General features: G+C 34.2%; 1 pseudogene; it reads left to right on the forward strand.

Moving 5' to 3' along the window:
- Positions 1-13,894: 13,894 nt before the first annotated feature.
- Positions 13,895-14,530, forward strand: LOC113909349 (annotated as a pseudogene).
- Positions 14,531-15,337: the final 807 nt, after the last annotated feature.

Raw genomic sequence — 15,337 nt, forward strand, 5'->3', positions numbered from 1 at the left:
AAAAAAAAAATGAATCAGCTTTTGGTATCAGAATGAGGTATACATTAGTATCTTTCTGCTCTATTCAATGTGTGATTATTCAGTAAAAGCTAAATAAATTTTAAATATAAAACCATTTAAAAATCAGAAATAAGTGACCTTATATTTCCTTCTTCCTCCTGAACAACCCTCTTATAAGCTAGAAGAGTTGGCTTCCAAAGTTACAGAGATGAGCTGCTCTAGATTATTTTCTACATTATTTTCTTGTTGCATCTGCCATTGATTTCTAGTCTAGGAGTTAATCACAAGTTTGGCTTAGCTCTTATTCTTTACTTCTATCTTGAGACCACAAAACCAGTTGTTAAATTTTGGCCTTTCTCTAACTTGCTGTCACTTAATCCAAATCCTAAACCAGCACTTCTCTCTAGGCAACCCAGAAACCAGCCACCAGTATAAGTAATGAAGGATAGTTGAAAGAAAGGCAGACAGAGGCAAGGGGCCCCCTGTCCTAAGAGGAAACCACCCTTAAAAGGAAAAAGACCCCATCCTGCTATTCTACACCAACCTGGAAGGAGCCCTCCACCCTTTCCCAAGTGAACAACTACTTGATAGGTAGATGAGTGTGTGGACAAAAACCTGAGTGGGTGACAGGTGCATGGAGGGTTAATCAGATTAAAACCAGTCCACCAACAAGCCCATAAAAACCCCTAGACTCAGAAATTCTGCTAGCAACCCTCTTTGGGAGCTTGTACTGTTGCTGTCCACCACTCTTCCTCTGGTCTACCTCTTCATTCTTTGAAGTGGTATGACCAAGAACCAAAGGCACTAAAGGAAAAGAAATCCTGAAACATAAACTGTTTCTCAAATATCTACTTTGTTTGAATTAATAACTCTTAGTCACATCCATATGTTTATAACCTTACCGACATACTCTGATTCTAGTAATAGAAACAATAACTCAACTCTTGATTGCAATTAGTGTTTAAAATCTAAAAACATTCATAACAACATTTATTCCTTAGATTCTCTATCAGTGAATATCTACTAAGTATCCTTGATGTCTTAGAACCAGGGTTGGGTAAAATGAAGCGCGATGACTGAATAGAGCAAAGTTTACTTCTAAATAAATAAAACAGAACCATACTGGTGAAAGAAATATAAAGTTAGATCAAGCTGAATTTATTAATATGGACTTATGAAGCAGAGATTCTGCATTTAATGATGTAGCTTCAGGAATTGGAAAGGGTTCTAACAGTTTGGTTGTTTGGCATGATTGCATGGCCCCAAATGTGACCCTTAAAGAGTGAGTTGGAAATGCCAGTTATGTATTGGTTTAATGTAGTATAGGGGAGTCAGAGGCTTAGAGAGATTAGAATGTAAGAGAGGATTTGTCACTTAAGACCTATTGAAATGTTCATGGTTCTCGCTCTCGCTGTGTCTCTCTGTCAAAAAAATACATAAAATCTTTTTAAAAAAAGTTATAAGATACCAAAGAGAAGAGTAAATATAATCCAAGAACTTTACTTCATCTTCTAGGGAAGAGTTTTAGTACATTTCCAGCTGTATGCAGGGTAGTTGTATCATGATGGGTGGAATTGTGACCTTGTTACTGCACTTGTTTGGAGATTAAGTGTGGTTTAAGGAGATTATATGGGTGGCAAGTTAAGGGATGGACTTGTGATTATCAACTGTATGAGTCAACTTGAATGAGTGATGGAGTGCCCAGCTATTTTGTAAAACATCATTCTGAGTATTTCTGTGAGGAAATTTTCAGAAGAGATTAATATTTGAATTGGTAGACTGAGTAAAGCAGATGGGCCTCCTTAGTTTGGATGGTCTTCATCCAAACAGTTGAAGGCTTGAATATAACAAAAAGCCCAACCCTCCTGAGAAGAAGAGGGAACTTCCCTTGCCTGATTGTTTGAGCTGAGACATTGTGGGGTTTTTTGGGTTTTTGTTTGTTTGTTTTCTTGTTGTCAAACTCAAACTAAAGCTTTGGGACTCCTTGGTTCTAGAGCCTACTGGCTTTTAGACTAGAACTAAACCATTGACACTCCTGGGTCTCCAGCTTGCCAACTGCATATTTTAAGATTTCTCAATATCTTTAATCTGTTATCTTCTAGGAATTTGGGGAAACATACTAAGCAAGACAGATGTGGTGCCTATCCTCCTGGTACTCACAATCTAAGAACATATTGTTCAGTCTTGCACATAACATGAATTATGTCTGATATTAGTTTAACCAACCCCTTACATCAGAATTTTAGAGCCTATTTTTCACCCTTCATTTTGTGTTTATACTTTATTTTTCTTCCTTCTTTTCTGTTCCTTTCTTTCTTTTAATCTGCTACCGTATGTACTTATTGAGAATCTGTGATGGGAGCAATACAGAGTGCTCAGGACCTTGCTGGACAAAGATAAAAGTGACTCTGCCTCTCCCTCAATGAGTTCAAAGGGATCTGTTAAGTGACAGTGTTAATATATGAAGAAAGAAATAATTTTAGTATAGGAGGATGTATGAAGGAAGGCTTCAGGGTGGAAGTATTTTCTAGACGATCCTTTAAAGGAAGCAAGTCTCCCACAAGCAAATAGTTATAAGGTCATACTAAGCTGATGATTCAAATTGAGCAACAGTTTCAGAATACCCAATGAATTTATTGAACGTGAAATTTTTTGGCCCTGTGTGGTTAGGCTAAAATCTCTACTTTAGGAAAAACTACTAAATGCGAGTCCAAGAAGAGCCTAGAATGGTGTAAGGAGAAATTTAGAGACTATATTTCTTCTATACCAGGATATAACATAAATAAGTGAAGATATGTAAATATTGGAGCTATAAATTATTTACAGAAATAATATTGCAAAATGGAAACTCTAAACAAGTTTTCAGTTCCTGTTTCATTCCCTGATAGATTTGGGTTTCTATTGAGCTATAAAAACAAAACATTGTCATGCTGTGTTTATTATGGAAAATCTCTCTGTCCTGCTTAAATGATTTTAGTTTTCAACCACTTCAAATGACAGACTGTAATTTTGCCTTTCAAGCCAACTTACATTGTCTTTTCTTAAGGAAAATCACCTAAATTTGTCATGCCTGTTGCAAATTAATTCTGAACGCGCCTCATATCTTAGTGTGTAATTCATGATTGATACTTTATTTAGCTTTTTTTTTTTTAACCAAAAGGTTTTCAGGGTATATTAAGAAAATTGGATCAATATATCATCAGAGTCTTTGGAAAATACACACCATTAGGATCATTTTGGTAGGTGTTCATGAACTTCTAAATTTCTTTTGAGGATGAATACTAAAAGCTACTTTCAAAGTTACAAATATTTTAGGAAATTTAAGATGATAGGTAAAGTTGGGAAAAGTTGCAATTTTTAATGAAAACTTCAGTACTCTGAATGTCTATAGAAGGTATCATTTTAATGCTTTTTCATGCCTGCAACTAAACTGACTATAAAATTAGGTTATTTGATTCCGACTACATCTACATTCTTTACCATCTCAGAGTATCTATGACTTAAAATTTCCAAAATGATAGTTTCTTTACAAAAAATCTTGGTAAACATCAGCATAAATGAGCATGGGAAATAATGTAGATTTCTTCCTACAATTCTGAGCTCACTTTTAGTCATTGAATTAAGTTTCAAAATAGCTTTGTCCCACAAAAGTCCAGGGACATGTATTTATTAAAGCTAACTTTCTGATACTTCAGTAATCATATTAGAAAAAAAAAATCTTGAAGATATCTTAACTTAAAAGTCATCCTTCAAAACAATTAAAGGTGGTAAAAAGTGGTAGTTAAAAAAATATGTTTTGGAGTATGATGACCTGGGGATATATAGTATGGTTGTTTCTATTAACAAGTTATGAGGTCTTTGATGTGTTACCTAACATTTTCATATGTCAGTTTTCTAAACTATGACACAGAGATAAAATCTAGTATCCCTATTGCATTGTTTCATGAATTAAATGTGATAATAAATTCAGAGCATTTAATACAGTGCCTGGCATAGAGCCCATGCTCTATAAATTGTAGCTATTGAACTTAATAAAAATATTAAAAACTTAAGAAGCATCTCTGACATTTTAAACAAGATGATATTTTGCTTCTCTGTAGTTTGTTGTTTCCATACTTATATTTTCTGCATGATAAAGATATACATATTTTCATAACAAGTAATTTATCCTATTTTCATTTTTGGCATTCAATCAATGATAAATTCCTCATTTATTCATTCATATTTCTACTATTGTTTTTTTCCACCTTTCTTTCTTAGGCTCTTATGCCAATTTTTAGACATGGCTACAAATTCTTTGACACTGCTCCCCTCCTCTTCAATCTGGGAAGGCTTATAATTACTTCAACCAAAAAATTATGGAAGTGATAGTAAGTGACTTTGAAAACTGACCAAAAGTATATGCAATTCCTTCTTTGTTCTCTGGAACAGTCCATCTTGCCTTTGTGAACCTGTAGGATAAGAATTCCAACTGCCCTGATTCCACCAAGCTGGAGCTTTGGTCTCTGGTTCTAGTTGAGTGCCATCATTTGGCCATCTCCACTAAGGTGCCAGGTATGCAAGTAAAGCATGGTCAGCTGATCCACAATACAGATAAAACAAAATAACCACTGTCAATGCCATGTGGAGTAGGGGAATTGGACAACGGGTTTCTGACAAATTCCTGAACCATGCAATCATAATATTTGGTAAATGGCTATCGCTAAGGCTCTAAGTTTCGATAGTTTGTAATGCAGCAGCAAAAGATCACCAGAATGAGTACATTATTAGTGTTTGCCCTTTACACATTCACCATTTTGATACCAAAATCTTTTGCCCTTGCTAAAATAATGGACTTCATAATGAGGTACTTGCACATATGATTGGAGAGAAGTCCCTTCATTTTAGGGAACAGGTAGCAATGTTATTACTCAGAAAACCCATTACAATACAATTATTTGTAGGCTAGTTTCTGCACCTATGGCTAATTATATGCAGAGGATTTGAATGAAAAATCATACGCTATTAGAAACTCCTCAGAAATGCATTCTTTATTACTCCATACAGGTTTTGGGTGACCTGTGTCCATTTATATCATAAGACATTATTCAGAGTGGAACTGGTGCTACTGATACTCTAAGCCTAAAACTGTGCCATTAATTTAGCTTTGCATAAATTGTTTTCATGATTTTGTATTTTATTTTTTATCCTTAACCTTGATGTACCATTAAATGTCTTTTGGCTTCTTAAATGCGTCTAATTGTGACAACTCCATTTCTATTCCAAAATGGAAGAACATTGGTCTATTCATAGGATTCTGAAGGGAAAAATGGTAACTAATATTCATTTTAATATATCCTGCATATTTATTTAGATAAGTGGAAAATTAGTATAGCCTGAAGAAAAATACAGTAATTTGAATTACTATAATCCCAAAACAAAAAAAAATAAATGTGTACTTTATACCTTTATAAAAATATGTATATTATATAGGTGTAATATATTAGAAAAATGGTTTTATTTCTACACATTGCTTTTAAACTTCTTAATTTACATAACAAATATACGAACAGTGATGCATGCTAAACAAAGATGGTCATTTTTAATCTCCACAGATTTCTTTCCTAAAATCACTTGACCTATTATTATTATACATTTATGTTTCTTAATTTTTTAGTAATATGAACAATGTATCAAAGAAAATCATATATATCTTTGTGCACTTGTCTAGTTATATTTTTATGGATGTGGTTTTTTTTAAGATTTTATTTATTTATTTGAGAGAGAGAATGAGAGAGAGAGAGAGAGCACATGAGAGGAGGGAGGGTCAGAGGGATGAAGCAGACTCCCTGCTGAGCAGGGAGCCGATGCCGGACTTGATCCTGGAACTCCAGGATCATGACTGAGACGAAGGCAGTTGCTTAACCAACTGAGCCACCCCAGATGCCCTAAGATGTGTTTTTAAGGTGGAATTTAAGATCAAAATTTATAAATGTGTTGAGTAGGAGATGCCTCCTGACATATGAATACAGGATAGTTTTTTTACGTGGTCAGTATTACAGGTATTATAGGTATAAGAAAAATTTTTTGCTTGAATTTAAGAGAAGAAAGTACACAGTCTCACTTACAAAAGTAATTTCTCCACTTAATACAACTTTGTTTAAAGAAAAGTTGAATATGTATTGAGGTTCATCATAATAATTGTTTAACTTCTAAATAAAGACATGTCAGCAAAACATAGTACCAAATGCAGGGAGCAAAGAGATGTTGGGACTTGCCCCTCTTGTCTCTGGATTCCTGGGGATAATTATCAAGATTTCACTTTGCAAAATAGTAGATTTTGTTACCATTTGTAAAAATTAGACAAATGATTGCAAATTCTTGGGCCTGGGAGGATAGTGAACTAGGTAGGTGGGGTGACAGCTGTATCACACATGATTTCATCTCTCAACCTTACATTTTTTTTCCCGCACATTCTGTATGCACCTAGTGATTTAATCAAAAACACAAAAAAACTCTACCATAGTCATTTCTGATGAGTTAAGCTTAATATCCATGTAGAATAATTTGGAAGAGTTTGAACACATATATGTATGCACACATACTATTGGACACTAAAACTGCTAAAATTTATCTCAATTTAGCTTCTCTTCATAGTTAGAAAACAAAATTTATAGTTTGAAAAATTTCCAACAAAATTAGTGTCTAAAAATTAAAAGTGTAAACATTTGTAAAAACTAGTGAAAACTAGAATATGCAAGATATATATAAAGAATCTTATCCTTCTCATTTAAGAAGTAATAGTGATTATGACCAAGAAAAGAAAAAACAATTTAATACTGACTTTAAAATAAAATTCTTTAATATAAAGAATACATAAAATGGAAAATTATGTGCTAAGAAAATATTTATAAATCCATAAAAGATAGATAGCTATTATATATATTATTGTTGCCTTAAAAGGAGAGGAATCATCCAATGAGGAAGGAATGTGTTTATAGAGTTGGATAGACCCACTACTTTTTGATTTTCCATATTTTCAAAATGTTGGGATAGTTGCTATTAATCTTGTAAAGTTAACAGTAAAGGATTCAAGGGGCACCTGGATGGCTCAGTCAGTTTAGCGTCTGCCTTTGGCTCAGGTCATGATCAGGGTCCTGGGATCAAGCCGCATCAGACTCCCTGCTCAGCCAGGGGTCTGCTTGTCCCTCTGCTTCTGCCCCTCTGCCCCTCTCCCCTTCATGCTCTCTCTTTTCACAAATAAATAAATAAAATATTAAAAAAAATGGTAAAGGACTTAAATTTCTTAATTATTAAAATCAATTTTGCTGTTATATTAAAACATTCAAAATCTTCAAAAAATCTCAAATTCAAGTGAAGAGAAAGATAAAGATTATTAATAAGCATACACTTGATGTGTACATAAAGACATTGAATATAGTACATCGTAAACAACATTGAAATATTAATTTATTGACCATGAATTTTAAAATCATATAAAAGCTTGATAGCCATTAGAACCCATTCTTTACAAATGTGAGTTTTGTAGACAAAAAAAGACATATTAATTAAATAATCAGAAAGGTTTAGTACCCTTTGACCAATTATTATTTCATTAAAAAATTGTCTGTTAAACAATAATTAACAAGAAAATTACATGAACAGAAATATTAATTTCAGCATTGTTTAACAGTAATTTAAAAGCTTATCATTCTTTATTGTCACTACTGAGTAGAGTTAAAATAAATTAATATATAGATTAATATAAATTTATAACATTATGGTTTATAATGAACAGTATCTCTGAAAGCAGATAGAAAAATAATGCAAAGGATCAGAAAAATTTTTCAGTCTTCTTACTTCATTCATGGGCATTATTTCCTCATTGGCAAATTCCTCAGATCAGCCAGATACTTTTATAATGGCTTTTTTATTAATTTTTTTCTATTTATGTCAACTAAATTGATTTTGAATATTAACAAGATTTCCTGCATCCCTTTGACAGGAACCAGTTTGCTATATGTGATGATTTGTAACTAAGAATTTTCAAAACAAGACAAATCCCTGGGTGACTGGATCAAAAAATAGATAAAAATCTTTCTAGTTGTAATTATCATTACTTGCCTTAGCATAGTGAGGAGAGAGAATGTGTCCTGGGAGGAGATTGGATTTTATTTTATTGAAATTTCTCCAAGAAAATCCGAGATAGGATATTGTCTTAAAACTATAAATGAAATATAGTTATATTTTAGATTATTTTAAATGTCTCTATCTTGCTCTGCATAATCCTAACACCCTAAACTTCTGTAACCCCAAATGAATGAGTCTTAAAAAATCATGATGATGATGCTGCACTTCAAAAGTCTAATAATGAAATTATGTAGAAACATGAAGAAATATGTTTCTAAATGAAACAAAACTATAATAAAATATATCCCCAGCCATAATTAGAAGTACTTAAGTAATTCTATGGAGAAAGGCTAAAAAGAAATTTAACTGTAAAAACATTGTATTATGATTTGAAAACTCATGAAATCACCCATTCATTTATCTTTTCAAAAATGGTTACTGAACACTTACTATATTTCAACTGTTTTTGCACTTAGAATTATGGGTAATTGCCCTTTCTATTTTCTCTGAATTTTTCTTAAATTGGGAGGGCTACATATTAAAAATATAATCATATTTTTCTTGTTTTCATATGATACTAAACAAAACATTATTTGCTTAAATAAGAACAAAAGCTGGGGGGAAAAGGTTGTGACTCAGCTGAATGATAGGTGTAAAAACTGGATTATTGGCATAAAACTACAGAAGACAGTGGGAAATAACAAAGAAGTTCAAGGAATTGAAAAAGGAAGATTTAAAAATGAGTGAGGGCACCTGGGTGGCTCAGTTGGTTAAGCGACTGCCTTCGGCTCAGGTCATGATCCTGGGACTCCAGGATCGAGTCCCACATCGGGCTCCCTGCTACGGCAGGGAGTCTGCTTCCTCCCTCTGACCCTTCTTCCCTCACGTGCTCTACTATCTCTCATTCTCTCTCTCTCAAATAAAATAAATAAAATCTTTAAAAAAAAATAAAATAAAAAAATAAAAAATAAAAAAGAGTGAGAGATTGAAAAACTGCAAAACCTTGGTGAGAGAAATTAAAGAAGACCTAAATAAATGGAAAGATATCTTTATTCATGGATTGGAAGACTCATTATTTTTAAGATGGCAATACTACCCAAAGAATTCATAGATAGGTACCATTTCTATCAACATTCCAATGTCCCCCTTTTTTGGCAAAAGTGGAAAAGCTGATTCTCAAATTCATAAGAAATTTAAAGGGGCTCTGAATAATCAAAACAATATTGAAAGAGAAGAAAGATGATTCACACTTTCAAATTTTAAAACTTACTACAAAGGTATAGTAATAGGGCACCTGGGTGGCTCAGTAAGTTAAGCATCTGCTTTCAGCTCAGGTCATGATCCCAGAGTCCTGGGATCAAACATTGCATTGGCCCCTGCTCATCAGGGAGCCTGCTTCTCCCTTTCCTTCTGCCCCTCCCCTCAGCATATGCTCTCTCTCTTCTCTCTCTCAAATAAATAAAGTCTTAAACAACAACAAAAAAAAAGTACAGTAATAAAAACGGTGTGGTACTGGCATAAGGATAGACATATAGACCAAAGAAATAGAACTGAGTCCATAAATAAGCACATACATTTATAGTTAATGGATTTCAACAAGGGTGTTGTAAATTCAATGGGGAAAAATATAGTCCCTTCAATAAATAGTGGTAAGACACTGAATATCAACATACAAAAAAAGAAGAAGAAACTGGAGCCCTATTTTATTCCTACAAAAAAAAAAAAAACTCAAAGTGGATCAACAACTTAAATATAATAGTTAAACACATAAAACTCTTAGAAGAAAGCATAGGTAGAAATATTCACGACCTTGTATTTGGCAATGGATTTTTAGATATAACACCAAAAGCACAATCAATAAAAGAAAAAAAAATAGATAAATTAGGCTTCATTAAAATTAAAAACTTTTGTGCATCAAAGGGCATTATCAAGAAAGAGAAAAGACAACCTACAGAATGGGAAAGAATATTGCACATCACAGATCTGATGAGGGTTTTGTATTAGTCACAGTTCTCCAGAGAAACAGAACCAATAGGAGAGAGAGAATACGTAGATGATAGATAGATGATAGATAGATAGATAGATAGATAGATAGATAGATAGATAGATAGATAGAGATGATAGATAGTTGATAGATACATACATAGATAAATAGATGATAGATAATGTAAATGGGCATTTAATATTGGAATTACCTTACACCGTTATGGAAGTGGAGAAATCCCACAGTCTGTCACCTGCAAGCTGGAGAAACAGGGAAGCCCACAATATAATTCAGTCAGCGTCTGAAGGCCTGAGAAGCAGGGAGGCTGATGATGTAAGTCCCAGAGTCCAAAAGTCCAAAAACCAGGAACTTTGATGTCTAAGATAAAAGATGGGCATTCCAGCTCAGGAAAAATGAGAAAATTCATCCTTCATTTCTCTTTTTGTTTCACACAGGCCCTGAAGGTTTGAATGATGCTGACCTATTTTGGTGAGAGTGATTCTCTTTACTTAGTCTACTGAATCAAATGCTAATCCCCACCCAGAAATAATATTTTGGCAGCTATCTGAGCATCCCCTACCCCAGTCAAGTTGACACATAAAATTAACCAGCAGAGGTTTAATATTCAGAATATATTAGGAACTCCTAAAACTCAATAATAAGAGACAACCTACTTAAAAGGGCAAAAGACTTGAATAGATATTTCTCTAAAGAAGATATATGAATGCCCAAAAATCACATGAAAGATACACGTTGTCATTAGTCATTAGGGAAATGCAAGTCAAAATCCCGAGGTACCACCTGACACCTACTAGGATAGTTATAAAAATATTTTGAAAATGGAAAATAACAGTGTTGGAAAGAATGTGGACAAATTGAAACTCTGGTATAGTGCTAGTGAGAATGTAAATGGTGCATCTCTGTGGAAAGCAGTCTTGTGGTTCCTCAAATTTAAATATAGAATTATCATAGGACCACTCAACTATATTCTTATGTGTGTACCCAAAAGGAGACAGATACTCAAACATACTCAGAATAGCAGCACTATTCACAATACTCAAGAGGTAGAAAAATCCCAATGTCTAAAAATGGGTGAATGGGTAAACAAATTGCACTATACACATAAAATGGAATATTCTTCAACCATGAAAAGAAATATCACAGTGATATACAGATGAACCTGGAAAACATCCTGCATAGTGAAAGAACCAGACATAAAAGCTACATATTATAGAATTCTGTATATGAAATAAACAGAATAGACAAATTCAAAGAGATAGAAAGTGGATTGGTGGTTTCCAGGAGCTCATGGAAGGAGAGACTGGGGAGTGGCATGTGGGCACAGAGTTTTATTTTGGGGTGATGAAAATATTTTAGAGCTAGATAGATGTGATCACTGTATAACACTGAGAATGTACTGTCACTGAGTTACTCACATAAAAATGGGTAATTTGCCAGCAATTTTGCTTAGTATTTGCCAAAATGAGTTGAAAACTTAATTTTACATAAAATCCTGCATGCAAATATTATAAGAGCTTGATTCATAACTGCCAGAGCTCATAAGCAACCAAAATTTCCGTCTATACATGAATGGGTAAACAAACTGTGACACAAAGAATATCATTCATCAATTAAAAGAAATAAGTTATCAAGCTGCAAAAAAATGCAAGCAGGAAACTTGAATGCATATTGGTGAGTGAAGGAAGCCAATATGAAAAGACTACATACTGTATTATTCCAAATATATGACATTCTGGAAAAGGCAAATCTATGGAGAAAGTAAAATGGTCAGTGATTACTTGGAGTTGAGGGTTGAGGGAGAGGAATGAGTAAGCAGAACACAGAGGATTTTTAGGGTAATGAAACTATTCTATATGATACTATAATAATATATACATATCCTTTTTTTCTTTCCAAACTAAATTTATTTATTTTTATTTAAATTCAATTAATTAACATATAATGAATTATTGGTTTCAGAGGTAGAGGTCAGTGATTCATCAGTCTTATATAATACCCAGTGCTCATTACATCATGTGTCCTCCTTAATGTCCATCACCCAGTTACCCCATCTCCCCACCCCTCTCCAGCTTCCTCTTAGTTTGTTTCCTATAATTAGGAGTGTCTTATGTTTGTCTCCCTCTCTGATTTCATCTTGTTTTATTTTTTCCTCTCTTCCCCTATAGGTATATATCCTTACACATTTTTCAAAACCTGTAAATGTACAACCCTAAGATAAACCCTTATGTAAGCTATAGATTCTTGTTAATAATTATATATAATATTATATTAGTTCATCAATTATAACAAATGTACCACATTAATGAAAGATGTTAATAATAGGGAAAACCAAGAGAGAAGTAAATGGGAACACTGTACTCTCTACTGAATTTGTCTGTAAATCTAAATTTTTCTCTAAAAATAAAGCCTATCGATTTGAAACACAGGTCAGTCTGTATTAATGTTAACCCTCTTGTTAATGAACTCCATTTCCTTAAAAACATGACCTCTGGGGGCACCTGGGTGGCTCAGTAGTTAAGTGTCTGCCTTCAGCTCAGTTCATGATCCCAGGATCCTGGGATTGAGCTCCGCACCAGGCTCCCTGCTCAGGGGGAAGCCTGCTTCTCCCTCTCCCTCTGCCTGTTGTTTGTGTTCCCTCTCTCGCTTTCTCTCCATCAAATAAGTAAATAAAATCTTTAAGAAAAAAAATGACCTCTGGGTTTATATGGTATGTAAATATCACCTCAATAAAAAATAACAAAGAAAGAATAACATAAAATTATGCAAACAGTCTACTATTGAGGAGTCAAATATATCATTGGCTTTCTAACACTTGCTTTTGAAGACCAAAAGTAATAATAAAAATCTCTGCACTTCCTTGTGCGTATGTAAGTTGATATCTAAAAAATGTCATTAGTTTTCACGATGGGTTTGCCTCTAAACACAGGTGCCATGAAAACCACTGCTAAACCTAGACCAAAATGGGAAAGGAAAAGACTCATATCAACATCATCATCATTGGACACGTAGATTCAGGCAAGTCTAACACTACTGGTCACCTGACCTACAAATATGGTGGGATCAACAAAAGAACTATCGAAAAATTTGAGAAGGAGCCTGCTGAGATGGGAAAGGGCTCCTTCCAGTATGTCTGGGTCTTGGATAAACTGAAAGTTGAATGTGAACATGGTATCACCATTGATATCTCTCTGTGGAAATTTGAGACCAGCAAGTATTATGTGAACATCATTGATGCCCCAGGACACAGAGACTTTACCAAAAATATGATTGCAGGCACATCTCAGGCTGACTTGTGCTGTCCTGATTGTTGTTGCTGGTGTTGGTGAATTTGAAGCAGGTATTTCCAAGAATGGGCAGACCCGTGAGCATGCCCTTGTATTTTACACACACTGGGTGTAAAACAACTAATTGTTGGTCTTAACAAAACGGATTCCACTGAGCCACCCTATAGCCAGAAGAGATACGAGGAAATCATTAAGGAAGTCAGCACCTGCATTAAGGAAATTGGCTACAACACCGACACAGTAGCATTTGTGCCAATCTGGTTGTAATGGTGACAACATGCTAGAGCCATGTGCTATCATGCCTCGGTTCAAGGGATGGAAAGTAAAGATGGGAAAACCAGCGGAACCACACTGCCCAAAGCTCTGGATTGCATTTCTGCCACCAACTTATCCAACTGACAAGCACTTGTGTTTGCCTCTCCAGGACGTCTACAAAATTGGTCGTGTTGGCGCTGTCCCTGTGGGCTGAGTGGAGCCTGGTGTTCTTAAACCTGGCATGGTGATCACCTTTGTTCCAGTCAGTGTTACAACTGAAGTAAAGTCTGTTGAAATGCACCGTGAAGTGAGGCTCTTCCTGAGGACAATGTAGGTACTTCAATGTCACGAATGTATCTGTCAAAGATGTTGGTTAATTGCAATGTGGCTGATGACAGCAAAAATGACCCACCAGTGGAAGCAGCTGGCTTCACAGCTCAGGTGATTTTCCTGAACCATCCAGGCCAAATCAGTGCTGGATATGGGCCTTGGCTGGATTGTCACACAGCTCACATTGCTTGCAAGTTTGCAGAGCTGAAGGAGAAGATAGATCGTCATTCTGGAAAAAAGCTGAAAGATGGTCCCAAGTTCTTGAAATCTGGTGATGTTGCCATTGTTGATATGGTTCCTGGCAAGCCTATGTGTGTTGAGAGCTTCTCTGACTATCCTCCTCTGGGCCATTTTGCTGTTCGTGACATGAGACAGATGGTTGCTGTGGGTGTCATCAAAGCAGTGGACAAAAAGGCAGCTGGAGTTGGCAAGGACACCAAGTCTGCCCAGAAAGCTCAGAGGCTAAATGAATATTATCCCCAATACCTGCCACCCCAGTCTTAACCAGTGGTGGAAGAACGGTCTCAGAACTGTTTGTGTCAATTGGCCATTTAAGTTTAGTAATAAAAGACTGGTTAATGATAACAGTGCCTTCAGAAGGAAAGGAGAATATTTTGTGGACCATATGTTTTTTTTGTGTGTGTGGCAGTTGTAAGTTATTAGTTTTTAAAATCAGTAGTTTTTAGTGGAGACAACTTGACCAAAAATATGTCACAGAATTTTGAGACCCATTAAAACAAAAGTTTAATGAGAAAAAAAATAAATAAAAAGTGTCATCATAAAATTAAATAGCTGAAAAGAACTAGTTTTCAACATATTTTAAATATCAAAAACTATATAAAGTGTTTTATAATACTTCTAAATATATGTAATGGAATCTAAAAATGCAGCATCATTCATTTAAAAACATACAAACATTAACTTCATTAATATTCATATATTTGATATTTTCCCTATCCTTGAATGAGCATGTAGTTCCACTCTAAGTCTTACACATGATGTTTTTTGTTATATTTTTAGATGTAAAATATTTCTTCATCACTCTATTATAATTTTATTAAACAAAATATGAAAAGTTTTTTAAAATTTTCCTGTGACCATAAGACTGAAGTATAAAATGAAAAATTTTCTGGAGATTATTGTAATTGTTATTAGTACATATTTGATCAAAAACAAATAAATGAAAAACTGTTAACATTTATTAAACATAAAAAATTAATTGGAAATATATTTCTTAATGAGATAAATGATCTTTATTTCATCAGCCTTTGCATCCATCGATTAAAAAAAATAATGCTAAAAAGTGTCATGTTTCTTTTTTTTTAGATTTTATTTATTTGTCAGAGAGAGACAG

This window comes from Zalophus californianus, chromosome 6 (genome assembly GCF_009762305.2).
Source record: "Zalophus californianus isolate mZalCal1 chromosome 6, mZalCal1.pri.v2, whole genome shotgun sequence".
Taxonomy (NCBI): domain Eukaryota; kingdom Metazoa; phylum Chordata; class Mammalia; order Carnivora; family Otariidae; genus Zalophus; species Zalophus californianus.